The sequence below is a fragment of the Vulpes vulpes genome, chromosome 2 (genome assembly GCF_048418805.1).
Source record: "Vulpes vulpes isolate BD-2025 chromosome 2, VulVul3, whole genome shotgun sequence".
Lineage (NCBI taxonomy): Eukaryota > Metazoa > Chordata > Mammalia > Carnivora > Canidae > Vulpes > Vulpes vulpes.
In genome coordinates, this window is record NC_132781.1 from 153,975,141 (window position 1) to 153,984,933 (window position 9,793).

At 51.8% G+C, this 9,793-nt stretch overlaps 1 long non-coding RNA gene across 1 annotated transcript; it reads right to left on the bottom strand.

Moving 5' to 3' along the window:
• Positions 1 to 1,625: 1,625 nt before the first annotated feature.
• LOC140597982 (uncharacterized) lies at positions 1,626 to 4,714 on the bottom strand. Its single transcript, XR_012000099.1, has 2 exons — positions 4,326 to 4,714; positions 1,626 to 3,612 (listed from the first exon to the last, which is right to left on the bottom strand). It is a non-coding gene; the product is annotated as an uncharacterized lncRNA (long non-coding RNA).
• Positions 4,715 to 9,793: the final 5,079 nt, after the last annotated feature.

The window sequence follows — 9,793 nt, forward strand, 5'->3', positions numbered from 1 at the left end:
AAGGAAAAAGACAAGACCAGGAAAGCCTGGTTAGCAAGCCAGCTCTGCCACTTACCTGCTATAAGACTTTGGGCAAGAACATTTCCCCTCTCTGAACCTGTTCCTTGCCCATGAAATGAGGATATTGGATGAGAATGAAGGATTTAAACTTTGTTTCTTAGCACTAGAAAGCTGTGTTTGAAAAAAAAATCTTACGGGGTACCTGGGCAGCTCAGTTGAGGAAGTGTCCGACTCTTGATCTCAGCTCAGGCCTTGCTCTCGGGGTTGTGCATTCAAGCCTCGCTTAAAAAGAAAAAACTTACATAGACTTACATAGTTCTGTCCTTTGGGGAATAGGGATGTAGAGACTAAGAGACCAGATCACTTACAAACCCCACTTCTGTGAAGCCCAAGTCCTTGAGTGGAAAGCCACTCAAGGAAATGATGTCTTAGGATACCTCAAGCCCTGCCATTTTTGAAATCCATGGATATTAGTGGGAACTAAAGGATTTAGCTTGGGAGAGAAAAGTTTCCTAGTACTCTGACTGGCTCACCCCATGACTCGGCCCACTCTGGACCCTGGCTTTCCCATCTAGAAGCTGGAAGCTTTGGGTTCAGTGGTCTCTGCAGTCCCTTTCAGTTTTGACAATCCAGGACACCGCCCTAGTCTGGTTATCATACATAAGACCCTTGGTGGGGAATAGTGTATGAGGGGAAGATTTTGAGGACAACAAGAATAAGATGATTTTCAGAAATTCTGTTTAGGGACAACCCAAGAGGCAGCTCAGGGAAAATTGAAGCTTGTGAGAGGCAATGAACCCTGAGTCATGGCCATGGTTTCTATTTTAGGAAGAACAGAGCCAGGAGTTAACACAGTGTGGGATTTAATGTGTAGGATATATAAATAGATGGAAGGTTAGGTGGATGGGTGAATGGTTGGAAGGTTGAGCAGATGGATGGATGGATGGATGGATGGATGGATGGATGGATGGATAGTAGCTGGATAGGTAGACAAAGGAATGGATGGGGAATGCTCATTAGAGTATTTGGATAGAGGGGGTGGGTGCATATATTTGGTAGACGAGACAGGTGCATATATTTAGGGAGATGGAAGACAGGTGAGCAAGTGGCATAAGTAAATGGGATCTGTGAGTGGGGAAGCAGACACAAAAAGGTAGGTGGCCATAGAGGCAGGCAGGTAAATGCCCAGGCAATTGGATGGATGGGCAGGTTTTCCAATGTAGGAAGGCCCAGGGGATAAAATTTGATTGATCGATTTGTTCAGCTTTCTTGGCCATTTACTCCATTTTCTCTTCCATACACCCAGTTGGTCAAAGACACCTGAAACGTTTACAGGGAGTTTCTCAATGTGTGGAAATTGTACCAGTGGGTCGTGCATGAAATTATTTTATTCTGTTATAAAATAATCTTAGAAGAAATCCAGACACAGCTTAAAGTAACACGGAATCACATGGTAAGGAAGATATTCCCTTTCACTCCTCTTTCCATAACGTCAAGAAGAAAATCCCACCTGGTGCTATTGTGTCTTTAGCACCTTGCTGATTCTTTAATCTCCCTTTTTAATAAGAGAAGGGAGACTTTGGGATCAGAGCCGTAGGCAGGTGATGGAATGTAACAATATTCCATTTTCATTAGGTTTGGTTTTACTGTCACTTTGTATATTTGACACAAATTAGGGTTGTGTTACAAAGGGTTTCCCTTGTAAATGAATGCATATGCATAAAGTGAGTTGGTTGCATGTAAAATATTATGTGAACAGTGTTGATCACTGGGGCAAGAGATGCTGGGTACGGTGAGAAAACACTGGTTTGTAGAAGTACGAACTGGTTACGTCATTCTAGGCTTAGTGTCTGTTCCAGATCCTTCATGAGGGGAGCCTGCCTAGCCCACCACCCAGCCTCTACTGCATCTCTTCTCCCCTCCTCACTCTGGTCCAGTCCCCCCAAATTTCTTTATCATCTTCCAACTTGCCAGGTTCCCTCTTGCTTTCGGGCTTTTGAACCCGTACATCTCTCTGCCCAGAACTCACTCCTCCTCCTTCCCCTCACTTGGAGGATCCCCACTCAGCCAGAGGTCCTGCTCGGATGCAGCCTCCTGCAGGAAGCCTTTGCTCACCCTCCCACAGGGTTATGCACTGTCCCCAATGCCGCCTGCGTGCCCCTGCCAGACCCCCCCGCCCCAGCCTGTGGTGGAAAAACTGCCTGGTTAGCTGCCAGGGGTGCCTACTGGGAGGGGAGCTGGTTGAGGACAGGGACTGTCCGGGTCACCCCTCACTTATTTGTTCGTTTTACCGAGTGCCCATTCAAGTGCCAGGCACTGTTCTAGCAGATACACCAGTAAAGGGGACAGAAAAAGTCCCGGTCCTCATTCAGGAGGGGGGGGTTGGACACATAGAAATAATTATGTTTTAAAAGTGTGTCTATTATATATATGATTTAAGGTTGTAATAAGCCCCTTCAATAAAGGAAAACAGAGTTAGGGAATTAAGAGGGGGAGAGAGAAACAGTGATGGGCACAGGAGGTGCTATTTTAGGTTGGGGATCAGGAAAAGCTTCTCTGAGGAGGCATCATTTGCACAGAAATCTGCAGGAAATGAGGGGAAGATGGACAATGGCAAGTGGGAGGACCCTGAGGTACCAACAAACTGTGGTGTGTTTCGGGAACACCTAAGGGGCAGGAGCAGCTGGAGCAGCGTGAGCTTCCAGGAAGCCCGGACTGTGGCCCCCACTCTGCGACTTGGGGAGCCGCTGCCCGAGGAATGAGGCTGCCTTGAGCAAACAGAAGGATGCCTTCCTGCACGTCAACCTGCCCTGAGCCCTGCCGGAGAGGCCGCCAACATTTGTGCAGGTACTTCCTGTTAACATTTACCTTGACTGAATGTTTATTAATCGGGTCTATTAATAGACTTTTTTTTTTTTTGCCCTTCCTAAGAAATAACTCCTGGAAGAAGCATTTTCCCCTCAATTATCCTCTACTTTGCATGATGCTTCAGGTTTGTAAATTGCTTTTCTGTCCCTATTTATTGATCCATGTGCTTATTTATCCATATGGCACACAGACAATTTAGTGAGCAGGGAACAAGACAGACTCCGCTTCTACCCCCACAAGGCATGGATCGTTGATGAGAAACAAGTCTGGGGGGCTCTGGCGGGGTCCACCTTCCCTCTCCCTTTTGGTAGCTTAGCAGAGAGCTGGCGTGGCTGGACCAGGCCAGTCCGTCAGGAGCAGCCAACATCAGCTTTGGCAATATCAGTGCTCCCGCGTGCCGAGACCTTCGGGGCTCTCCCCGAGTCCTTGGGGTGCAGCTCCCATCCACACATCCCTTGACATATTTCTTGTGACTTAAAGAAATTGCCTGCCCACTTCCCCCTCTTGACCCAACTGTGTGGGGTACGTCCTTTCTCCTGGAGATTGTTGCAACGTCCAGCCCACTGGCTGTGGTGGGCCCCTCTCTGCTGGAACACTGGCCACGGTGAGGACCACGCTGAGGATGCTGAGAGTTTGAGGGGCTGCTGATGTGAAATCACTTCTCTGCCTCTCGGTTCTTCCCTGGTGATCTCAGCCTGCACAAGTGATGCTGGTGCTGTGTCCGTGCCCCCTTGCAAGACAACTCTAGTGGAAGGAGACAGGAAACAGGTGAGTGCCCTAAGTTATTCTGAGCTTTACAAAGGAGATGACCAGGTTCCCTGGGAGTAATTTAGGACTCAGTCTGGTCAAAGGAGATGACCAGACTTCCTGGGAGTGTCACAGGCTGGATTCTCTGGAGGCAGTTTAGACGGAGGCTAAATAAGCACGTAGGTGCTTATTAGGGAATGTTCTGGGAGGGAAAGGAAACTGGAGGCAGGAAGGGGAGACCTCAGTACTGGTCCATGGACCTCAGCTGCCCCTAGGGGAGCACTGGAGGGAGGACATTCCTTCAGACTTGTCCTGAGTTGGTTGGGATGGCTGGGAGGAGTTCTTTGATCCTCTTCCCTGACAGTGGTCATTGAGCAGTTGTCAGACACAGGCAGCCCTGAATAGGGTGGTGGCCCAAGGACGCAGGCTGTCTGCAGGTAGCACATGAGACCCAAGGATGCCAAGCCTTTCACTGGAGGGCGATCCTCATGGTGCATCTCATGTCCACCACAAGGAGCTTCAGGAAGACTTCCTAGAGGAGGGGGCACCTTGGGGATGCAGGGGTGAGCAAGGAAAGAATAGCTGTTCAGGCAAGGGGGACCTAAGGACAAGATGGAGAACAGGGTTAAAACAAGCTACATAACCCTTGAGAAAAACAGTGAGTCCATTGTAAGATCAAGAAACAACTTCGCTGAGGCCAGGGGACTCACCTGAAATAAGGTGATGACAAATGATAGAGCCCAGATTAGAATCGGAGCCGTGGATCCTGATCCCAGAGGCCTCCCATACCCCACTCCCATCTGGAGGCCAATCCTCGCCACTCTTTTCTCATCTCTGAGATGGCCACCGTCATTCTTTGTTCTCCCCTCCGTACCTGCGCACACAGGCCCCACAGCTCTGCTCAGTGAAACGCTAATACACCCTCTAGTTCCAGCACAGATCCTGCCGTCTGAAGGGATCCTAGGTCCCGCCTGGGTTAGGTTTCCGGTCAAGGGTTGACTTTGTTTGGAAATTCGAGATCGGTCTGTGGTCACGGTCACAGTTCAGCCAAGGACAGAGGTCAGGACTGAAGTTAGGGCTGGATAATGATTGAATTTCTGACCAGAGCCAAAAGTTAGTTGGGGATTAGGTTTAGAGCTTAATCTTTTTTTTTTTAAATAAAATATTGTATTTATTTACTCATGAGAGACACAGAGTGAGAGAAAGAGAGAGAGAGGCAGAGTCACAGGCAGAGGGAGAAGCAGGCTCCATGCAGGGAGCCCGACGTGGGACTCAATCCCGGGTCTCTGGGATCACACCCTGGGCCCAAGGCAGGTGCTAAACCGCTGAACCACCCAGGGATCCCCTCTAGAGCTTAATCTATAGTAAGGACTCAACCTGGAACCAGGGTCAGGGAATGGTCTGGAATTGGGCCAGAGCTCAGCTTGGAGCTGGAGTCAAAGAACAGTTTGGAAAAAAGATGAGGGTTCAGTTTTAGAATAAGATCAGGGCCCAGTCTGGAACCAGGACCAGCGCTCAGTCTAGGGACTAAGATCGGGGTTCAACACGGAGGTTGGGGCAAGGCTCAGCCTAGGGGCAGGTTTTGGGTCTTGGCCTGGAAACAGTCAGAGTGAAGCCTTGGGCTGAGGCTCAGGGGTGTGAACTTGTGTCTGAGATGGCTGAGGACTGTCAGGCCTGACTGCCCAGCCTCGCAGGCCTGGAGCCCGAGGCCTGCCCAGGGTGGGAACAGGCAGGAGAAGCGCAGTTGGGAGTGAGGGTAGACACACCCTGCCCTCAGCCCAGCTGCAGCTCCACCCCTGCTGCAGTGCAGTGCTCCAGATCCCCTAACTCATCGCCTCCCTCTCAGCCCCCTCGGCCCAGCATTTGCAAGCATATGTGTGTGTGTGTGTGTGTGTGTGTGTGTGTGTGTGTGTGTGTGTGTGAGAGAGAGAGAGAAAGGGATCCAGGTATGAGGCCCTTGGGGATGCCGTGGCACTGCTAAAGTCTGGTGTTTGCAGGGAACGGTCTGCACAGATCAGACGGGGCCTCAGGGAAATCAGAGTTAGCTCCCAGGAAGGCGCAGAGGTGGGTGCGTGGAGGAGGAGGTGGCTCAGGCTGCACTCCCCCCAGCCTATTATGAGAGCCTCAGTGTCACCAGCCTACACAAATCTGGGCCTCTGCATCAACCCGGGAGTCCTCTGGGACTGGCCCTACCCAGACCCCTGGGAGGATGATGACCAGGTGTAGAGAAAAGAGCCCTGGGCTGGATTTGGGGGGCCTGGGCGCCACTGCCTTGCTTCCCTTCTCTGAGCCATCTGTAAACTGGAGACAAAATAAAGAAGGGCGAGTATTTGACAAGCAAGGAAACTGACAGTCCAAGAGGGGAGGGTCTGATCCTGGCTCACACAGCCGAGTGGGGGACAGTGCGGGGGCCAGAACCCAGGCCTTCTAGCACCAAAGCCCTTACGTCTCTTGCCAACCTGGCCTCTTCTGTCTCTGAGACTCACCAACACCCTGCTCATATCCCACCCTGTGCAGGGAAGGTGGTGTAAGGGAAGGAACGGGCAGGGTGCAGGACAGACACCCCGCTCGCATCTCCCTTTTCAAGCAGGGACCCCTCCCAACTAAGCCTGTGGGAGAGGCCCCAGGAACATCATACATGATTATGGGCATAAGAAGGTCCCTGCTAGGAGGCGAGGTTGGCATCTCCCTCTTGGCTGGTAGACTTGTTCTGGGCCCACCTGAGCAGGACAGGAAAGAAGCAGAGAGAAACGGCAGGTTGGAAAGAACTGGCAATGGGACAGCCTGCATACTTGCCGTTTGCTGGGGGTCAGGAGATGTCACGGAAAGGAGCTGGGCTTGTGCCACTTTTGTTCCCCGTCCGGGAGGGCATTCTACCACTCAAGGGCTCTGAAACAGGAACCGTGGAGCAGACTGTTGCAGGCAAGAGCTGGGAGAGGAGGTGATGGAGGAGCTAGATAGCCACATCGGGGGACTGTGGAGGCCAGGGCTCCCGTAGGACCCCCAAAGTACACACTCGGGTGCCCAGCAGAGAGCCAGGACCCAGACACCTGCCATGCTGAGGGCATCAGTGGCCAGAGGGATCCTCACAGGGAGGATCCTGGCCATGGTGGACAAGGAGATGGTGTCTCTTGAGCCCTGTCCTTCAGCCACTACATCTATGCCTTTAAAACAGAAATGGGGGTGGGGGGCACCTGGGTGGCTCAGTTGGTTAAGCGTCTGCATCAGCTCAGGTCTTGATCTCAGGGTCCTGGCACTGCACCCCCCAGCTCATGCTTTCTCTCTCTCTCTCTCTTTCTTTCTCAAATTAAAAAAAAGAAAAAACAACCCAAACCAGAGAGGGGGAACCAAGCCCCTGCTACAACACGAACACACGTCAAAACCATTATGCTGAGCAAAACAAGTCAGATGCAAAAGGCCACATATTGTACGATTCCATATATATGAAACGTCCAGAACAGGCAAATCCACAGATGGAATGTAGATTGGCAGTTGGCTAAGCTGGGTGGCCAGTAGTGGAGGATGGGGTGGAGGGTTTCGTTCTTTCTTTCTTTCTTCTCTTTCTTTCTTTCTTTCTTTCTTTCTTTCTTTCTTTCTGTGGAGGGTTTCTACTGGAGAGGGGATTTCTTTTTGGGGTGATGAAAATATTCGAAAGCAGATCGTAATGCTGATGGCACAACCCTGTGACTATACTAAAACCCATCCACGTGTGCACTTTAAATGGGTGAATTGTACGTTATGTGAATTATATATCTCAATACTGCTGTTATTTAAAAATGGAGGTGCATTTATTTGGAGGTGACAAAAACGTTCTGGAGATGGACAGTGGTGATGGCTCCACAACACTGAGTGTGCTTAATGCTACGGGGCTGTACACTCACACGTGGCTAAGATGATACATTTTATGTCATGTATATTGGACCACAACTTAAAAAAATATAAAAATTTAAATTTAAATTTGAAAATAAAGGAAGGGGGGGAAGTATCCCAGAACAAGACTATGTACTCCCAGATGCTCCAAGATCCTAGAGACCAGAGAACCCACGCTGCACACACACACACACACTCACACACACTCACACACACACTCCAAGCCCCACAAGTCTGTCATTGGGAGACAAAGGAAGGGAAAGCTTTGAATTGCCCCTGGGATTAGGATCTCAAACAGATGGCTGTGTAATAACAGTGTGACCGTGACACCCTGGGATCTGCCACTGAACAGTTGGGGCCAGTGACTGGAGAAAAATGAAACCGTTTCCTGTTAATACCCTTATACTCAGGGAGCTCATTAAACTGGCTACAGATGCTCAGTGTCAGCTCCCCACGGAGCATATACTCCTTGAAGGTGGGGACCACTGGGTCTGGCTCGTGCCCGGGGCCCAGCACAGAGCAGGACACATCACGGGTCTTCAGTCAACGTCTGGGGAAAGAATGAAAAGCCTCCCCCATTAGAGAAGACACTGAGGCCTGGGGAGGCCTTGGCCCTGCCTGGGACCACACAGCCAGGGAAACGTGGCAGCCAGGACCAGAACTCAGATTTCATGTCCTGCGGCCCAGGCCCATGATGAGCTGGATTCCACGGACGGCCACTCCTCCAGCTGTGCACATCTGTTGGCCTCAGTGGGATGAGGCAATCACCCAGGAGCCTGGCCAAGGACTCAAACATACAGGACAGAACAACAGAAGGCACTTCCAATGGGTGGGGTTGGCCCAGCGCAGAGCCTGGGGCCCCACAGGGCCATCTCCTCCTGCCTGGCTCTGCATTCCCGAGGCCCCACCTCATGCTGTCACCCTAATTCCTACTGTCTGGGAGGCGGGAGTCCTGGGATACTGTCCTGGTCAGTTGCTTTCTGAAGGATGAACTCAGGAGGTCCCTGTCCCTCTCTGGGCCTCAGTCTCCCCTTTGAGGGGGTAATCGGGTTCCATCCGGTTCTGTTGGTTCCAGTCTGGATGGCTTTGCAGCAGACTGACCTCTCAGAACACTCAGCCCTGCCTAGTCTGAGGGAAGAGACATCCCGCCCTTAGATGCCCCAGTCCAGCCCTGCACACACAACCTCCTGATATGCTGAAAGACGTGGCATGCCCCTCGAAGGATCCCCCCATTTGAGGAGGGACCTCAGATTCAGAAACTCCTAGCCTGATGGGAGAGACCTGGGCCACCAGCAGGAGGCCCCTGTGTCAATACTTGGGCTCTGGCTGGCTTCTATTTTTTTTTTTTTAAAGATGTAGTTATTTGTTTGTTGGTTTATTTCTTTATTTAGAAAGAGTGCAAGCAGGAGGAGGGGCAGAGAGAGAGAGAGAGAGAATCTCCAGCAGACTGCGAGCTGAGCACCAAGGCCAATGTGGGGCTCGATCCCACGGCCCTGACATCACGACCTGAGCTGAAATCAAGAGTTGGACGCTTCACCAGTGGGGCCACCCAGGCGCCCCTTCTATTTTTCAGGTACCCTGTCCTCTTCCCACTCCAAGGCTTAGGGACTCAGAATGCAGGGTCTCTCTCTCTCAGCTTACACAGCAGCGGGTGCCAGCTTCACGACAGACTGCCCCTGTGCTGACACCTGTCAGAAAACACGTGCTCCGGATATGCCATTTGCTTTGTGAGACAAGCTCAATGGCTCAGCTGCGTCTGTCACAGTCCCCGGGATGGCGCCACCCGGGTCCAGGACCTGGCCCAGGCAGGCCAACAGCAGCAGTGTCTAGAATCAGGAAGGGCTCAGACGGGACAGGCTCCTGCTGCCTGCGTGAGACCCAAAGACCGCGGTGGCCTAAATTCCAGACAACCCCTCCGGAAGCCTGGCTCCGAGCCGGCTGGCATCCGTGGTGCACAGCCTGGTCCTCACGGGACCCCAGCCCCCCCAAAAATGTCTGGGTTTCTTACTGATGAAGAAACTCCGAGCTCGGTTCCCCAGCTGTACAACGTGGTTGATAAAAGTAACGCCCTTCCAAAGAGAATTGCGAGTGATCGCATCGAGGAGAGGCAGGCAAACGTGAGCCCGGGGGCAGCCCGAGGGGCGCAGCGGTTTAGCATCGCCTTCGGCCCGGGGCGCGAGCCTGGAGACTCGGGATCGAGTCCCGCGTCGGGCTCCCTGCATGGAGCCTGCTTCTCCCTCTGCCTGTGTCTCTGCCTCTCTCTCTCCCTCCCTCTCTCTCTCTCTGTCTCTAATAAATAAATAAAATC